General features: G+C 48.3%; 1 long non-coding RNA gene across 1 annotated transcript; it reads left to right on the forward strand.

The window, feature by feature from the left end:
- The first annotated feature begins 13128 nt into the window (after window positions 1-13128).
- LOC127031351 (uncharacterized) lies at window positions 13129-14517 on the forward strand. The gene is made up of 2 exons (XR_007768527.1): window positions 13129-13285; window positions 14271-14517. It is a non-coding gene; the product is annotated as an uncharacterized LOC127031351 (long non-coding RNA).
- The last annotated feature ends 371 nt before the right edge of the window (window positions 14518-14888 follow it).

Here is a 14888-nt window from a genome sequence, read left to right on the forward strand (position 1 = left end):
TGGACAATAGTGGGGGAACACAGATGCAGTTGCCCTCGATTGTGATAGACTACACAAAGTTACTCAAATGTTACAGTGTTTGCAGAATCAGGCCCTAAGAAAGCAAACACAATTAATTCAGAGAGTTTAGAAGAGGGAGACAGTCAAATATACAGAATCTTTCAACTATAAATATCCAGTTATTTCCACCGGGTCCTGTTCTAAAATGGTGATCAGGACATGAAAGTGGATGAGGACAGACATTGGTATAGATAGATGCATTTTAAACACCAGGCTACAATTTTATTAAAATTTAACATTGGAGAGTATCTATCTATCTGTCTATCTATCTATCGATCTCAGTCTCTCTGCAGTGGCTTACAACTGATATATGTACATACTCCTCTCACCTGAGTGAGAGATAGCTCAATGGTGTAAGTATTTGCCTGTTAAACACAGGGTTAGGAACCCAGTCCTTAAGGGGGCCACTTAAGAATCTGGGGCAAAATCAGTGCTTGGTCCTGCTAGTGAAGGCAGGGGGCTGGACCTGATGACCTTCCAGCTCTATGAGATACATATGTCTCCATATGCTTTTTCACATCTCACATTAGATGGAGATGATGAACAGAGCTGCCTGTATTCAGGTGGTCATTGGTGCTTGGGTCACTGGGCTTCTGAAGGCACTGGTGAATGTCCTCTTCTTGAATTGCTTAGACTTCTTTGGCCAAACAGAATCAGTCAGGTAAGCTGCAAGATCCCTCCCTACCATATCTGTATTCCACAGAATCCTTTCCCAATGATACAGTGTCCTCATCTCTAGCGTTATCATAGGAATGAGCTAGTTTCTGATCATCCTCATCTGTTATGTCTACATCATCTCATCCATTCTGAAAATCCAGGCAACATAGGGAAGATGCAAATCCTTCCCCGCTTGTGAATCACATCTCACTGTGGTCACTTCATTCTTTCTATCTGCTTTACTAACACTCAGTGGGAGTGTTTTGGCTGGCTAGCTCCCAAAAGGGGAAGAGTTCATGGGAAATCAGGACCCTGAGACTGACAGTCCCCAGGAACAATGGAGAGAGGCCAATGCTCCAGCTCAGCCTGATTGACAGGGCAGGCAGGCTAATCAGGGAGTCGAGAGGACAGAGGGTTTCCCATCCTCTGTGTGAGCTGGAATTGCCTGGGTCAGACAGAGTGGCGCCGAGTTAAGGAGAGAGCAGAGGCTGGAGCTGAGCTGGGGAACAGAGTTGTGCCAGCCAGAAGGGCCAGAAAAGCAGCCCAGGAAGCAGGTCAGAGTTGGGAGCAGAGCTGCAGCCACAGAGCCAGGTGTAGTGAGCAACTAGGGCCAGCCAAGGGAGGACCTTGGGCAAAGGGCCCAGTGCAAAAAGACACCCCCAGCCAAGGGTCCTTGCAGGCCAGATTGGGAGGGGGATCTTTACCCGACAGGCAGCTGATGCTGGGAAGAAGGTCCCCACCACCTAGAGCCCGGAGGTGAGTGGCCACCATCAGAGCAAATGTCCAACCCATGGTGTCCCTGTGGCACAGCCAGGGCCTGAGAAGGAGACCTGGGACCTAAAAGGAAGAGACTGTGAAGTGCCCTGATGTCCAGAGACACTGTTTGTGATGTTCCCTGCCACAGAGCAGGGTGATGTGTTTTCTTTTAATTTTTCCCATTTGTCCTTATTCTTTTTTTAAAACTGTGAATTAAACAACTTGTATTTGCTTTAAATTGTATGAAATGATCAGTGGGTCAGGAAGGTGCCCAGTGCAGAGAGAGTGCCCTGGAGTGGGGACACCCTAGCTCCTGTCCTGGGTGACCACAGCAGGGTTGGGGGTTGAGCTTCCCCCAGGAATCCTGGGCCCAGCCTTGTTGTGGTTACGAGGACTCTGCTAGACAGGAGAGTGGAAGGGGAGTCCTCAAGGGCAGAGAGGCCTCTGGGTAAAGGAAGTGGGAGTGAGGACTCAGATCCTTTCACCAGCGCACTTCACGGGGGTAGTGCAGAAGCCAGGAAAGTTCCCCGCAATAGCGGGACCATTCCCCCGCTTACATGTAGGTACTTGAATCTGGCCTTATTGTCTCTGGTGCATCCAGATGAGGGTATGAAATCTTTGCTGGTGAACTTTGCAGATGACACAAAGATAAGGGGTGTGGTAAATAATGAAGAGGAGAGGAGAGAGAACTGAATCACCTGGTTAAATGGTCACAGTCCTACAAAATGTGTTTTAACACTGCAAAATGCAACATAACCCATCTGGGAACCAAGAATGCAGGCTGTTACCAACAGGATGGGAGAGTATGTCTTTGAAAGAAGTGAATCAGAGACAGACTTAAGGGGTCAACCTAGATGATCAGCTCAATAAATTCACTGGTTAGTTACAGCAACAAAAAAAAATAAATTTAAAAAAAAGGGAGGGACTTAGGTTCCATTCCCAAAAAGGCAGCTCTGGTAGAGGTGAGGTGCTTTCCTTATAATGCTTTGCTCATTGATTAGGACACTTACTTGGTTATCATTAGTGGCAATACAGCACCATTCATAATGGCACTGGGACAGAATGAATATGCAAATAACTGTAGCCCGAGAGTTGGGGAATGAAAGGCGAATGCAGTGCCAATGACTATTTATACCACAGGGAACACCTGTGACAAGTGAAACTCAGTTTACTCCCCTACCCGACTAGCTTAGCAGTGAAGGTTGGTTCTCTTCTGCAATATGCGAGACCACGGTGCGAGTCCTTTCTCTTTAGGAGGCGCAGGCTATAAGTCCCTGCAGGAGGGGGGCCTAGGGTGACCAGACGTCCCGATTTTATCGGGACCGTCCCGCTATTTGTTTGTTTGTCCCGCGTCCCGACCAATGCTAGGTCCAGACACTCGACAAACAAGCAAAAGCTTCGGAGCTCGCAAGTGCTCGCGCCCTCCCGCGCCCCGACTCCGCCTCCTCCTTCCCCCATTGGCTCACTCCCCAAATCCCTGCCCCCATCCCCGCCCCCTCACTGCCCCATTGGCTCCCTCCCCAAATCCCCGCCTCTTGCCACGCACGCCGTGCCCAGGAGACTCAGGGTAGCGTGGGGCAGGTGTGAGTCCCAGTCCGGCCTGGCCCCGAGCAGGCAGGACCCGGGCGCGGTACCTGGAGGGACGGTAGGGGGCGGCCCGCGGGGGCAGGCGGCAGCTGTTCTCCCCACCTGGGCAGCCGGACTCGGGAGCAGCCGCTGCTGCAGCTCCCACTGCCGCGGGGGGAGGAAGCGGCCAAGCACGTGGCGCCCGAGCACGAACCCCCCGAGCCCGAGCCTGCTGCGGGGACCCAGCAGCGCGCACGCTGCGCCCAGCCCCTGGCCAGTCGCGTCTGGGCTGGCTGCCCAGCTGGGGCAGTCCCGCGGCGGAGGCATCGGCAGCCCAGCCCCGTTCGTTCCCCTGCGGGACCCGAGCGGGACGGGGGGCTGGGGCCTGCTGCCCCCACTCCGGCGCCGCCCGCGGATTGCACCAGCTGGGCAGCCACCCCACACGCGACTGGCCAGGGGCTGGGCGCAGCGTGCGCGCTGCTGGGTCCCCGCAGCAGGCCCGGGCTCGGGGAGGTTCGTGGGCGCCAGAGCCGCAGCCGCGGAGCTTGGCCAGCGGCCGCTTCCTCCCCCGCGGCAGTGGGAGCTGCAGCAGCGGCTGCTCCCGGGTCCTGCTGCCCAGGTGGGGGAACAGCTTCCGCCTGGCCCCGCAGGCCACCCCTGCTCTCCTGGTACCGCGCCGGAGTCCGGCCCGCGCTCCCCTGAGTCTCCCGGGCCTCCCTCCAGCGCTTGCGGAGGGAGACGGAATCGGGGGTGGGGATTTTTTTTTTTTTTTTTTTTTTTTTGCTCTGCTTCCATTTTTTCCCCTCTGTCCCCGCCCCCCGCGTCCTGATATTTGATCTGGTTACCCTAGGGGGGCCTATGACCATAGGTGCTGGAGGTTACTGAAGCACCCACAGCAGCGCTGTAAGCTCAGGGGAGGGGGAGTGTGCTCTGCTGGAGTGAGTGCCCTGCGGAACAAGGCTATGCAGGAAGTACTGCCCAGCAGGGCCGATTGGTGGCCCCTTGCAGCCCACTGATTGACTGATACTAGTATTTAAACCAGGAAGCCATGATGGGAGGAGAGGGGGAGGAGTCTATTTGAGCAATAGTGCTTGTCTGCTTGGGATTTTGCTTACGATGGGCTCTAGACTCTGGATTCCAGCTCTGGTTTGTCTGTGACGTAGCTATGTGCTTGCTGTCTATAACCTGATCCCAGACCCCTATTTCTTGATCTCTTGACCTGGCACAACCCAGACACTGCTATTTACCTGCCACCTGCAACTTGGTGCTTGGCCCTGGCATTCTGACCTGGCTTGCTCCCAGCTCTGCTACTCATTGCCTGGCAGGTGCTCGCAGGCTGCCTATGTTCCAGCCCTGACACAGAGGGGTGGGTTAAACCTGGACGTTCCACATCCCAGGGGAATGCCCTAACCCTGCATGCATCTGAATAAGTGGGTTTTTCACATGTGAAAGCATTTGTCCAAATATATCTGTTAGTCTTTAAGATGCCACCAGATTCCTTGTTGTTTTTGTGGATACAGACTAACATGGCCACCCCCTGATACTCGCCTTAACCCTGGGACTAAAGGTCTCAAGGACAGTTCTGCTGTTTGCTGAAAGGTGCCTAAGTCTCCTAACCCCTGCAAAATTGTCTAAAACTATTTGGCAAATTTTTGTAAAATTTGTGACTAGTTTGGGATGAATAACATTGCCTTTCCCCCAAAATAAACTTTTTAGTCAACAAATTTTGCCCAGATGGGGTACCTGGGTGAGACTTCATGGCCTGTATTATACAGCAGGAGATCAGCCTAGCTAATCTAGTTGTCCCTTCTGGCCCTAAACACTACAAAACCTATGAAATCATGACATTTCCCAACACTCCTGATATGATTACATAACTTTGTTAAACTAATGAGTGTAATGTTCACTTTGTAGGGTGGTGGTTCCCTCCCACCCTTTGTCTGTCTTGTCTATTTCGATTATAAGTAGACGTGACAGAATTTGATTTATTTTCTAACACTTCAGCAGATAATACTGAAGCTTCTTTTTAATCCTTTTTTTCGATTTCTTTTTTATTTTCACAGTTGCAGGAAACAATGTGGGAGGTCAGACATTGGGGGAGGGATAAGACAATTATTTAATGACAGTAGACACTGAAATTCAAAAAGTTAAAGCTCTATAAACATAAGAACACAAATGATCAAAATCACATATCAAAGTATAGAGTGAATAGCCTGAAATCAAACTCTGTTCTCAGCCAGCATTTTTCTTTTTTTTGCTTCTCTGTAAATTTTGATTATTAGTGATGGAAATATTTGTTGTCGGTTCATGTGTGTTTGGTGAAATCGGCACTACCAATAAAATTCAAATTCTTTTGAGCCTAATCATAAACTCTTTGGGGCATGGATTATTTCTCACTGTGTTTCTACAGCACCCTGCACAATGGAGCTTTGGTCTTGACTGGTGCATCTGGATGCCATAGTAATGCAAAACGATATAAACATGCCCGTTAATTTTCATTGCAAGGTACTATCAAGTTTGAATGAGTTGTATTCTAATTTTTCTCTAGTAAAACTTGAACCAGGACCCCTGGGTTTCATTCCTGGCTCTTCTCCTGACAGGCTGTGTGACATTGGGCAGCTCACTTCCCTGCTCTGTGCCTCAGTTTCCCTCCCCCTCCACTTTGTCTGCCCTCTCTGCTTAGACTGCAAGCTGTTGGGTGGAGGGACTGTTTCTTGTAGTAGGGTACAGTACAAGGATACCTTGATCTCAGTTAGGGCCTCTGGGTGTTATACTAATGTATGGGCTGGAGTTGGCTTAGACTACTTTGAAAACCACTCACTAGATGACAAATCAATAGTAGAAGGTGGTGATAATACTAGTAATGTGATAGTCCATGTGTTGTATGTTGTTCATGTTCATCATTGTCATGTTCATCATTGTCAGAGGAGCTGCCTGGTTCTGAATATGTTTTTGTAAGATCTGCTCTCGTCCAACCACAGCTGTTTGCATTAGAAGCAGGAATTGAGTGAGGCACGTCCCATGGCCTGTGTGAAACAGGAGAGTAGGCTGCATGATCACAGTGGTACTGTCTGGCCTTAACATCCATGAATTATTGTCGCCTTCCATCCATTCCCTACAATGCTCCTTCCTTCTCATTTCTTACTCTTTGCTGCCCTCTAGTGATCACACGAAGCCAACAGCATTTCTTTGATATGAGCCCTAATCTCAGTCTCTTGCTTTTCCTTTGATAGACAGCATGATCATGATCCAGCTCAGTGCTTCCTCTTTGTCAGTGAAAATGGCATATGGCCCATCTGCAACTGCTGTTAGCAAACCGCTCCAATGGCTGGACATGGGGCACTAGATGGGAAGGGCTCAGAGTTATTACAGAGATTCTATCCCAGGGATCTGGCTGGTGGGTCTTTCCTACATGCTCAGGGTCTAACTGATCCCCATATTTGGGGCCGGGAAGAAATTTTCCCCCAGATCAGATTGGCAAAGACCTTGGGGGTTTATTGCCTTTCTTTGCAATGTGGGGCATGGGTCACTTGCTGGTTTGAACTAGACAAATGTTGGATTCTTTGTAACTTGAAGTCTTTAAATGAAGAATTGAGGACTTCAGTAACTCAGCCAGAGATTAGAGGTCTATTACAGGAGTGGGTGGGTGAGGTTCTGGGGTCTGAAACATGCAGGAGGTCAGACTAGATGATCATGATGGTCCCTTCTGACCTGAAAGTCTGAGTGTAAAATTTCTAAACCAAAACTGCCCCTTAGCTGAGTTGGGACACTTGAAATCTGGATGGGTTCACAGGCACCCACAAAAATGTACCTCTATATTGTTACTTCATCAGCAAGTAATGCAGGTAGGCCCCAGTCCTGGTAACACTGAGACAAATGGGAGCTTGGTGTTTGATCTCAGTGGGGTTGGGGCCCATTGTTTGCGATTACGTCTGTCTAGGTAGCCAAATGCTTCCCAGCATAGTAGAGTCTGGGCACACCACAACCAACGATAAATGTAACCTCCCATCATTCATGTGAAATAGGGAGAGAGGATTATCTCCATGTTAAATGAAGGGAAACTGAGGCACAGAAAGGTGGATTTGCAGCATCTGATGATCCAGCCTTCTGTATTTTCTAGTATTTACATAGGCCTCATCCGTGTAGGGTCTGAGTATCTCACAGTCATGAACAGACTTTAATGCCATAACACCTTGTGAGGGTGAGAAGTGCAATTATCTCTATTTTACAGATAGGGAAACACAGGCATGGAAACTATGACGTGATTTACGACAGTTGATTCACACAAGGAGCTATGGCCCATTGAAACCAGCTGGGGTCTGGCCATGTTGAATCAAATGGAGCTATGACCAGTTTCTACCAGCTGAAGGTCTGGGGTCCACAGGGTTTAAAGTTAAGATTTTTTTTTTCTAGCCTGCTTGTGGGATTTGGAGACACAATTCCCATAAATGTTGGTTTGGAAACTTCACCCTCAGTCACCATCTCAGTGCCTCATGCAGGACCAGCAGTAAAGCCAGGAAGTAAGCTGAGACGTCTGAGGGCTGGTCGAGTGCCTTAAACCGATGATCAGAACTTCATGTTTGCGCAGAAATCACTGGGTGAGCCCTGCTGGTGGTAAACAGCCCTGTTCTGTGGGTGTGTAACTGTGTGTTCCTGCTGCATACAAGGAGCATTTCAGTGTGCACTTGCATCTGTCTGTCATTGCTATGTTGAGGGATATAGGGTGTGTGTGTGTGTGTGTGAGAGAGAGAGGGAGAGAGAGATTCCTACCCCCCGGTGGAAAAAGGAATCCTGTTCAGTATGTGTGTATTTGTGTTTGTGTATGTATGTGTGTATTGTTACCCCCTTTTGGAGGCTATGAGACTTGTGGTGTGTGTGTATACGTATTACCCCTGTTTGATGGGCTGCAGTCTGGTGTGTGTGTGGACTGCCCTGTTGGATGAACTGAGGTTTTCTGTGTGTGTGTGCGCGTGCGCACACGCGCACATCCAAAATGAATATCAAAGTTTTGTGCAATGTGGAGTATTTTGGCAGGGGTGTGGGTTGTCGATTTACGTAGGTTTGTTGTTCCATGCACATGGGTAAGGGGCTATCACAGGTAAAGCCCAAAGTACTCTGGTGGGTGTGTCCCAGGAGGACCATAGCAGTGGGGTGTGTATGTGTGCGTGAGTAGGGGAAGGAAAGCGCAAGCTGCTTTGCGATGCATTGAGACAGCTCAGCTCTGTCCCAGGCCTGGCCTTGCAGGGGGTGCTCTGGGGCAGAACTCAACAGAAATACCAGGCTCTGAGGGTGGCAGGCCTGGGTTACCAGGGCATTGTCAGGTTCGGGGTGTTCAAAGAGGAGTGAATGTCAACTGGACCGGCAGTGGGTCAGGACCGAGGAACATTGTCAGTGTTGTGTGTTCGGAGTGGGACAGCAATGATAGGAGTGTTTAGCACAGGATTGTGATGCATTGACTGAGCCAGGGAGCAGTTTGGGGGCAGGAATAGAAGCGGTGATGTAAGTCAGGACTGAGGCATGTCACCAAAGTAGTGAAGGGAGCCAGCCCTGGGAGAGCAGAGGGATTGTGGGTCAGGACTAATGGACTTCAGCAGAGAACAGGCGGCTGCAGATCAGGACTGAGGGGCAATGACAGAACTGTGCATGTGTGGGGGGAGCCTAGGGGACTGCAGATCAGGATTGGAGCCCATCAGCAGAGTGCTGTGTTGTGGGGCAGCCCAATGCTGGGATAACAGGGGCTGCAGGCTGGGAATGAGGTGCAGGACCAGACCTGTGTGTGTGTGAAACCAGAGATGGAACAGTGAAGGGGGCTGTGGGTTTGGACTGAGGGGCACTGGCAGACCTGGGGTTCGTGGGCAGGACAGCAAAGCCTCTCACAACTCAGGTATGTTGGCTGAGCTCCTTCTCTGAGGCGTAGAAAACTTGGCTAACCTAGTGGGAATATGAGGTGTGTTTACGTGGCAGTTTCTTTGCAGACATCCCTCCCTCTTGCATTCCCTCCCTCCTTGGGGTCTTATGGAATTTATGAAGGAAGGGGTCGACATTCACAGCGGCTGGGAATGACTGGCTTGACCATTTTGCTGTAACCAGCAGGGGCTACTTGACAAAGAAACAGACCTGTCCCTTCCTTTGTCTAACTTTAATCAATGACTCTGACTTTCTCTTCTAATCAGCCCGATGGGACTACCTCTGGGACCTGCATTTCCTGACAGCATTTCTATTCTAATGATCCTCAAGGGGACCCATTAAAAGAAGGAGTAACTTTGTTTCTGCTATTGGCCTATAACTCCTTGAGAAGTTGTTAAATCTCCAGGCAGTGCCCAGCTCTGCTGGGTTTAATATTCCTCAGAGTGCTGATTAAGACATGAAGTTTTAATGATCTGTGTGTCCTCCTTTAAATCTCTCTAAAGTCACAGGTGCTTCATAGCTAATTGGAGAGATTTCTTTTTAGTATGTGTGTTGCCAGCTGAGATGATTTTAACAAGCACATAAGGAAGCAGGTTTTTAAAAAAATATATTTTATCTAAGCAAAGCATCAGTGAAATTAATATATTTCAAGTGAAACTGATCTGAGTTCCTTCACACTGAGGATCTGTCATCAGACGTATAGAAACAGCTGCATCCTTAAGGTCAAGCACCTTTCACAGTGTGAACAGACCATTCATTATCACTTCTCTAATCAGCCATCAGGGAACAAGATAGCACTTTTTACAGTCTATCCCCTTGCCACTGCTGTTGTTAGCAGAGTGTCAGATACACTGCCTGCCTCTTGTCAGCTCCAGTTCCCCCCTGCTTTGCCTATGAAATTAGCAGCACACAGAGTGAAAAGGAATATTTCTTAGTTACCAAATATCAGGTTAACCCTTTAAATTGAATTTAGTGACTGTGACATGTCCCCACTCAGCAGCCCCTGCCCACTAAAGTCCACTTCCACAGGGAAGGATCCATTAGCAATAAATAAACAGCGGGAATGTAAACATATTTAGCCAGGTGGACTGAGAGATGATTAGACAGATGAACAGCTTGGAAGGCAGATTCACAAAAGTGTAGACAGACAATGAGCCAGACCAAAGGGTAGATACTTAGATGGACAAATAGGAGGAGAAAATGGACAGACATCTTGATGGACAGGCAAGAAAGACAATTAGGTTGATGGACAGATGATTATACAGATGGACAGTTGGATGGATGGATGGATGGATAAAGAGATGACTAGGTAGATGAGTAGGGATACATGTGTGCTGTCTCCCTGCCCCCCCCCCCCACCCAATCAGGCAGCAAGCACCGTAAGTGCCCCAAAGTGCTTATTTCTATGGGTCAGAACCCAGAAGTTAATTCAAACTCCATGTCTATTGTCTCTTCATGTGGCTTCTGAGCTTGCCAGTAAGGAGACCAATTGGTGCGATCCACAGGATAGTGGTTCTCATGTGGTTGCTTGTCCAATTAAGAACTTGTGAATGACCAGGGCTGTGAAATTCAGTTCTGCATTCTGAGACTCACCAGGTTTATTGGGGTGTTTGGATCTGAGCTTTTTTGCTCTCAGATCCTGAAATCCAGGAAGCTTCATTCAGGCCCGTTGCTGCTATGGATTAGATGGAGACCAGAGAGGCCTGGACAGAGCTGTGAGACCATGGCAATATGCAGTTGGTGCCAGCAATGCTGATGGCCCCATACCATCTCAGACAGTGGTGCATTTAGCATCAGCCAATTGCAGGGGCAGCTCTGTGGAGCAAAATTGTGCCTGGTCATCAGTGGTACGGGGGAGAAATCAGGGAGGCATTGGAACATCAGGCTAGAACCTCACACTCATTTTCACAGCTAACTTGGTTATCCTCACTGGTACTACATTCACTTATGTTAGGTGAGGTTCTGCCTTCAGCTGTGTGTTACACAGCAAATCACACTTCTCACACTCAAATGGTAACCAGGCATTTGTTTCCCAACATGTGCTCACTGATACACATGCAGGCATAGGGCGACGTACAGATTCATACACACATACAGGAATTACCCATAAGCATGTGGACACACACATATTCTACGAAAGGAGGTTCAAACAATATGCATGCGCACCAAGGCTGGCTCTAGGCAGCAGCGTTTCAAGCATGTGCTTGTGGCAGTTTTTTTCCAGGGGCAGCACTCTGGCTTTTTTTTTTTTTTTTTTTTTGCTGCAGCGTTTTTGCATTCTGGGTTTTTTCAGGGTTCTGGAGCTGGCCCTGATGCGCGCGCGCACACACAGTAGCACTCTAACACATACCAATTTTTATTGAAAATTTCCCCAGATTTTTCCAATTTTTTTTTTTAACCAATTTGAGCCTGAATTTTAAGTCCATGAAAATACTGATTGTGTTAGAAACTCTGCTACATTACTGTCGGTAGATGTGTTTATGGAAAGAATAAATTAGCTTCACGTGTACACTTAAAGTAAGGTAATGCAGTGGAAGACATACACACAAATCCTCAAACATGCATGTGCATATGTGTAAGCACTGTTAAAGTACAGTTCATGAAATAAAACATAGCATTAAACTGTTTTTACTTTCAATACTCTTACTTTGCTATTTGTTATTTTTTTCTGTCCTCCTGTTCCCCAATATTAACCTCAATATTTAACAGAAATGGATTTTTTTTGCATTGATTTTCACCTTTTTTAAGTTTGTAATAAACACTGATAAATTCTCAGGAAATTTTTAACAAAATAAATAAATAAATAAATAAAAACCCTGCACACAAAGGGCCTTGCATATACACTACCACATAAAACAATAATTCCCCAGCTTTCAAACCTCACTTCAGCTGTCCTTCCACTGAAACATAGGAGCTCGTTCATTTCCCCACGCACCCATTCACATGAATTCACATATGTAATCTTCTGATTTAATTTTCCATTCAAATTAATTTGCAAGGCTCTAAAGCAGGGGTGGGCAAACTTTTTGGCCTGAGTGTCGCATCGGGTTTCTGAAATTGTATGGAGGGCTGGTTAGGGGAGGCTGTGCTGCCCCAAACAGTCCGACGTGGCCTGGCCCCTGCCCCCTATCCGACTTCTCCTGCTTCTCGCCCTCTGATGGCCCCCTAGGACTCCTGTCGCATCCAACCCCCCCATTTCCTGTCCCTTGACAGCCCCAGAACCCTCACCCCGACTGTCTCCTGCCACCCCATCCAACCTCTCCTCTCCTTCCTGACTGCCCCCTGGAAACCTCTGCCCTCATTCAACCCCACTGTTCCCCACCCTCTGACTGCTCTGACCCCTATCCACACCCCTGCCCCCTGAGCACCACCCCCAAATCCTCTGCCCTCTCTCCAACTCCCCCGCCCTCTGAGCACCACCTCAAACTTCCCTGCCCTCTATCCACTGCCCCACTCCCTCCCCCCTTACCATGCTGCCGGGAGCACTGGTGGCTGGCGGCGTTACAGCTGTGATGCCTAGAGCAGCAGGACAGGCAGCTGCGCCGCTCATCCGGAGCCAGCCATGCCACCGCGCAGCACAGAGCACTGGGTCAGGCTGTGGCTCTGCAGCTGCCCTGCCCGGCAAGAGCTCGCAGCCCCGCTGCCCAGAGCATTGTGCCGGCGACATTGTGCTGGTGGCACAGTGACATGAAGCTGTGGGGGAGGGGGAACAAGGGGTGGGGCTGGCGGCGAGCCTCCCAAGGCAGGAGCTCAGGAGCCAGGCAGGAGGGTCCTGCGAGCCGTAGTTTGCCCACCTCTGCTCTAAAGTATAAACATAGGTGTGGGGTTAATGGAATTCTTTCTGATTTATGTCAGGCAGGCCCAATTCCCATATGTTCAGTGTAGAGCACCACAACTTGAGCAGGTGGAAACCAGAATAAATTATTCACTTCCCCATCCCTCAGCCTCTGCTGTCCCTAGTGCCCATTATACAGTATAATGGGCCCCTTCACTGCCCGCACCCTCTACTGCCTCTAGTGCCCATTATACAGTGTAGCCGCCCCTTCCCCACCCTCACCCTCTGCTGCCCCTAGTGCTTATTATACAGTATAGCCGCCCCTTCCCCACCCCCACCTCTGCTGCCCCTAATGCTTATTATACAGTATAGCCACCCCTTCCCCACCCCCACCCTCTGATGTTGTCATAAACAGATAGCTAAGGGTTAATGTCTCTTTCACCTGAAGCACCTGACCAGAGGACCAATCAGAAAACTGGATTTTTTCAACTCTGGGTGGAGGGAAGTTTGTGTCTGAGTCTTTGTTTTTCTGCCTGCCTGCTTTCTCTGAGCTTTGGAGAAGTAGTTCTACTTTCTAATCTTCTGTTTCTAAGTGTAAGGACAAAGAGATCAGATAGTAAGTTCTATGGTTTCTTTTCTTTGGTATTTGCATGAATATAAGTGCTGGAGTGCTTTGATTTGTATTCTTTTTGAATAAGGCTGTTTATTCAATATTCTTTTAAGCAATTGACCCTGTATTGTATCATCTTAATACAGAGAGACCATTTGTATGTATTTTTCTTTCTTTTTATATAAAGCTTTCTTTTAAGACCTGTTGGAGTTTTTCTTTACTTGAGGGAAATTGAGTCTGTACTCACCAGGGAATTGGTGGGAGGAAGAAATCGGGGAGATCTGTGTGTTGGATTTGCTAGCCTGATTTTGCATTCCCTCTGGGGGAATAGGAAAGTACTATTTGTTTCCAGGATTGGGAACAGAGAGGGGGAGTCACTCTGTGTAGTTTCACAGAGCTTGTGTCTGTGTATCTCTCCAGGAGCACCTGGAGGGGGGAAGGGAAAAAGGATTATTTCCCTTTGTTGTGAGACTCAAGGGATTTGGGTCTTGGGGTCCCCAGGGAAGGTTTTTCAGAGGGACCAGAGTGCCCCAAAACACTCTAATTTTTTGGGTGGTGGCAGCAAGTACCAGGTCCAAGCTGGTAACTAAGCTTGGAGGTTTTCATGCTAACCCCCATATTTTGGACGCTAAGGTCCAAATCTGGGACTAAGGTTATGACAGATGTCCCTAGTGCTTATTATACAGTATAGCCGCCCCTTCCCCACCCTCACCCTCTGCTGCCCCTAGTGCTTATTATACAGTATAGCCGCCCCTTCCCCACCCCCACCTCTGCTGCCCCTGTCATAAACAGATAGCTAAGGGTTAATGTCTCTTTCACCTGAAGCACCTGACCAGAGGACCAATCAGGAAACCGGATTTTTTCAACTTTGGGTGGAGGGAATTTTGTGTCTGAGGTCTTTGTCTGTCTGCCTGCTTTCTCTGAGCTTTAGAGAAGTAGTTTCTGCTTTCTAATCTTCTGTTTCTAAGTGTAAGGACAAAGAGATCAGATAGTAAGTTATATGGTTTCTTTTCTTTGGTATTTGCATGAATATAAGTGCTGGAGTGCTTTGATTTGTATTCTTTTTGAATAAGGCTGTTTATTCATATTTCTTTTAAGCAATTAACCCTGTATTTGTCACCTTAATACAGAGAGACCATTTGTATGTATTTTTCTTTCTTTTTTATATAAAGCTTTCTTTTTAAAACCTGTTAAAGTTTTCTTTACTGGGAAATTTCAGGGAAATTAAGTCTGTACTCACCAGGGAATTGGTGGGAGGAAGAAGTCAGAGGGAGATCTGTGTGTGTTAGATTTACTAGTCTGATTTTGCATTCCCTCTAGGTGAAGAGGAAAGTGCTTTTGGTTTCCAGGATTGGAATTACAGAGGGGGGACTCCCTCTGTTTAGATTCACAGAGCTTGTGTCTGTGTATCTCTCCAGGAGCACCTGGAGGGGGGGAAGAGAAAAGAATTATTTCCCTTTGTTGTGAGATTCAAGGGATTTGGGTCTTGGGGTCCCCAGGGAAGGGTTTTCAGGGGGACCAGAGTGCCCCAAAACACTCTAATTTTTTGGGTGGTGG

Source organism: Gopherus flavomarginatus, chromosome 11, assembly GCF_025201925.1.
Source record: "Gopherus flavomarginatus isolate rGopFla2 chromosome 11, rGopFla2.mat.asm, whole genome shotgun sequence".
In the NCBI taxonomy this organism is placed as follows: Eukaryota; Metazoa; Chordata; order Testudines; family Testudinidae; genus Gopherus; species Gopherus flavomarginatus.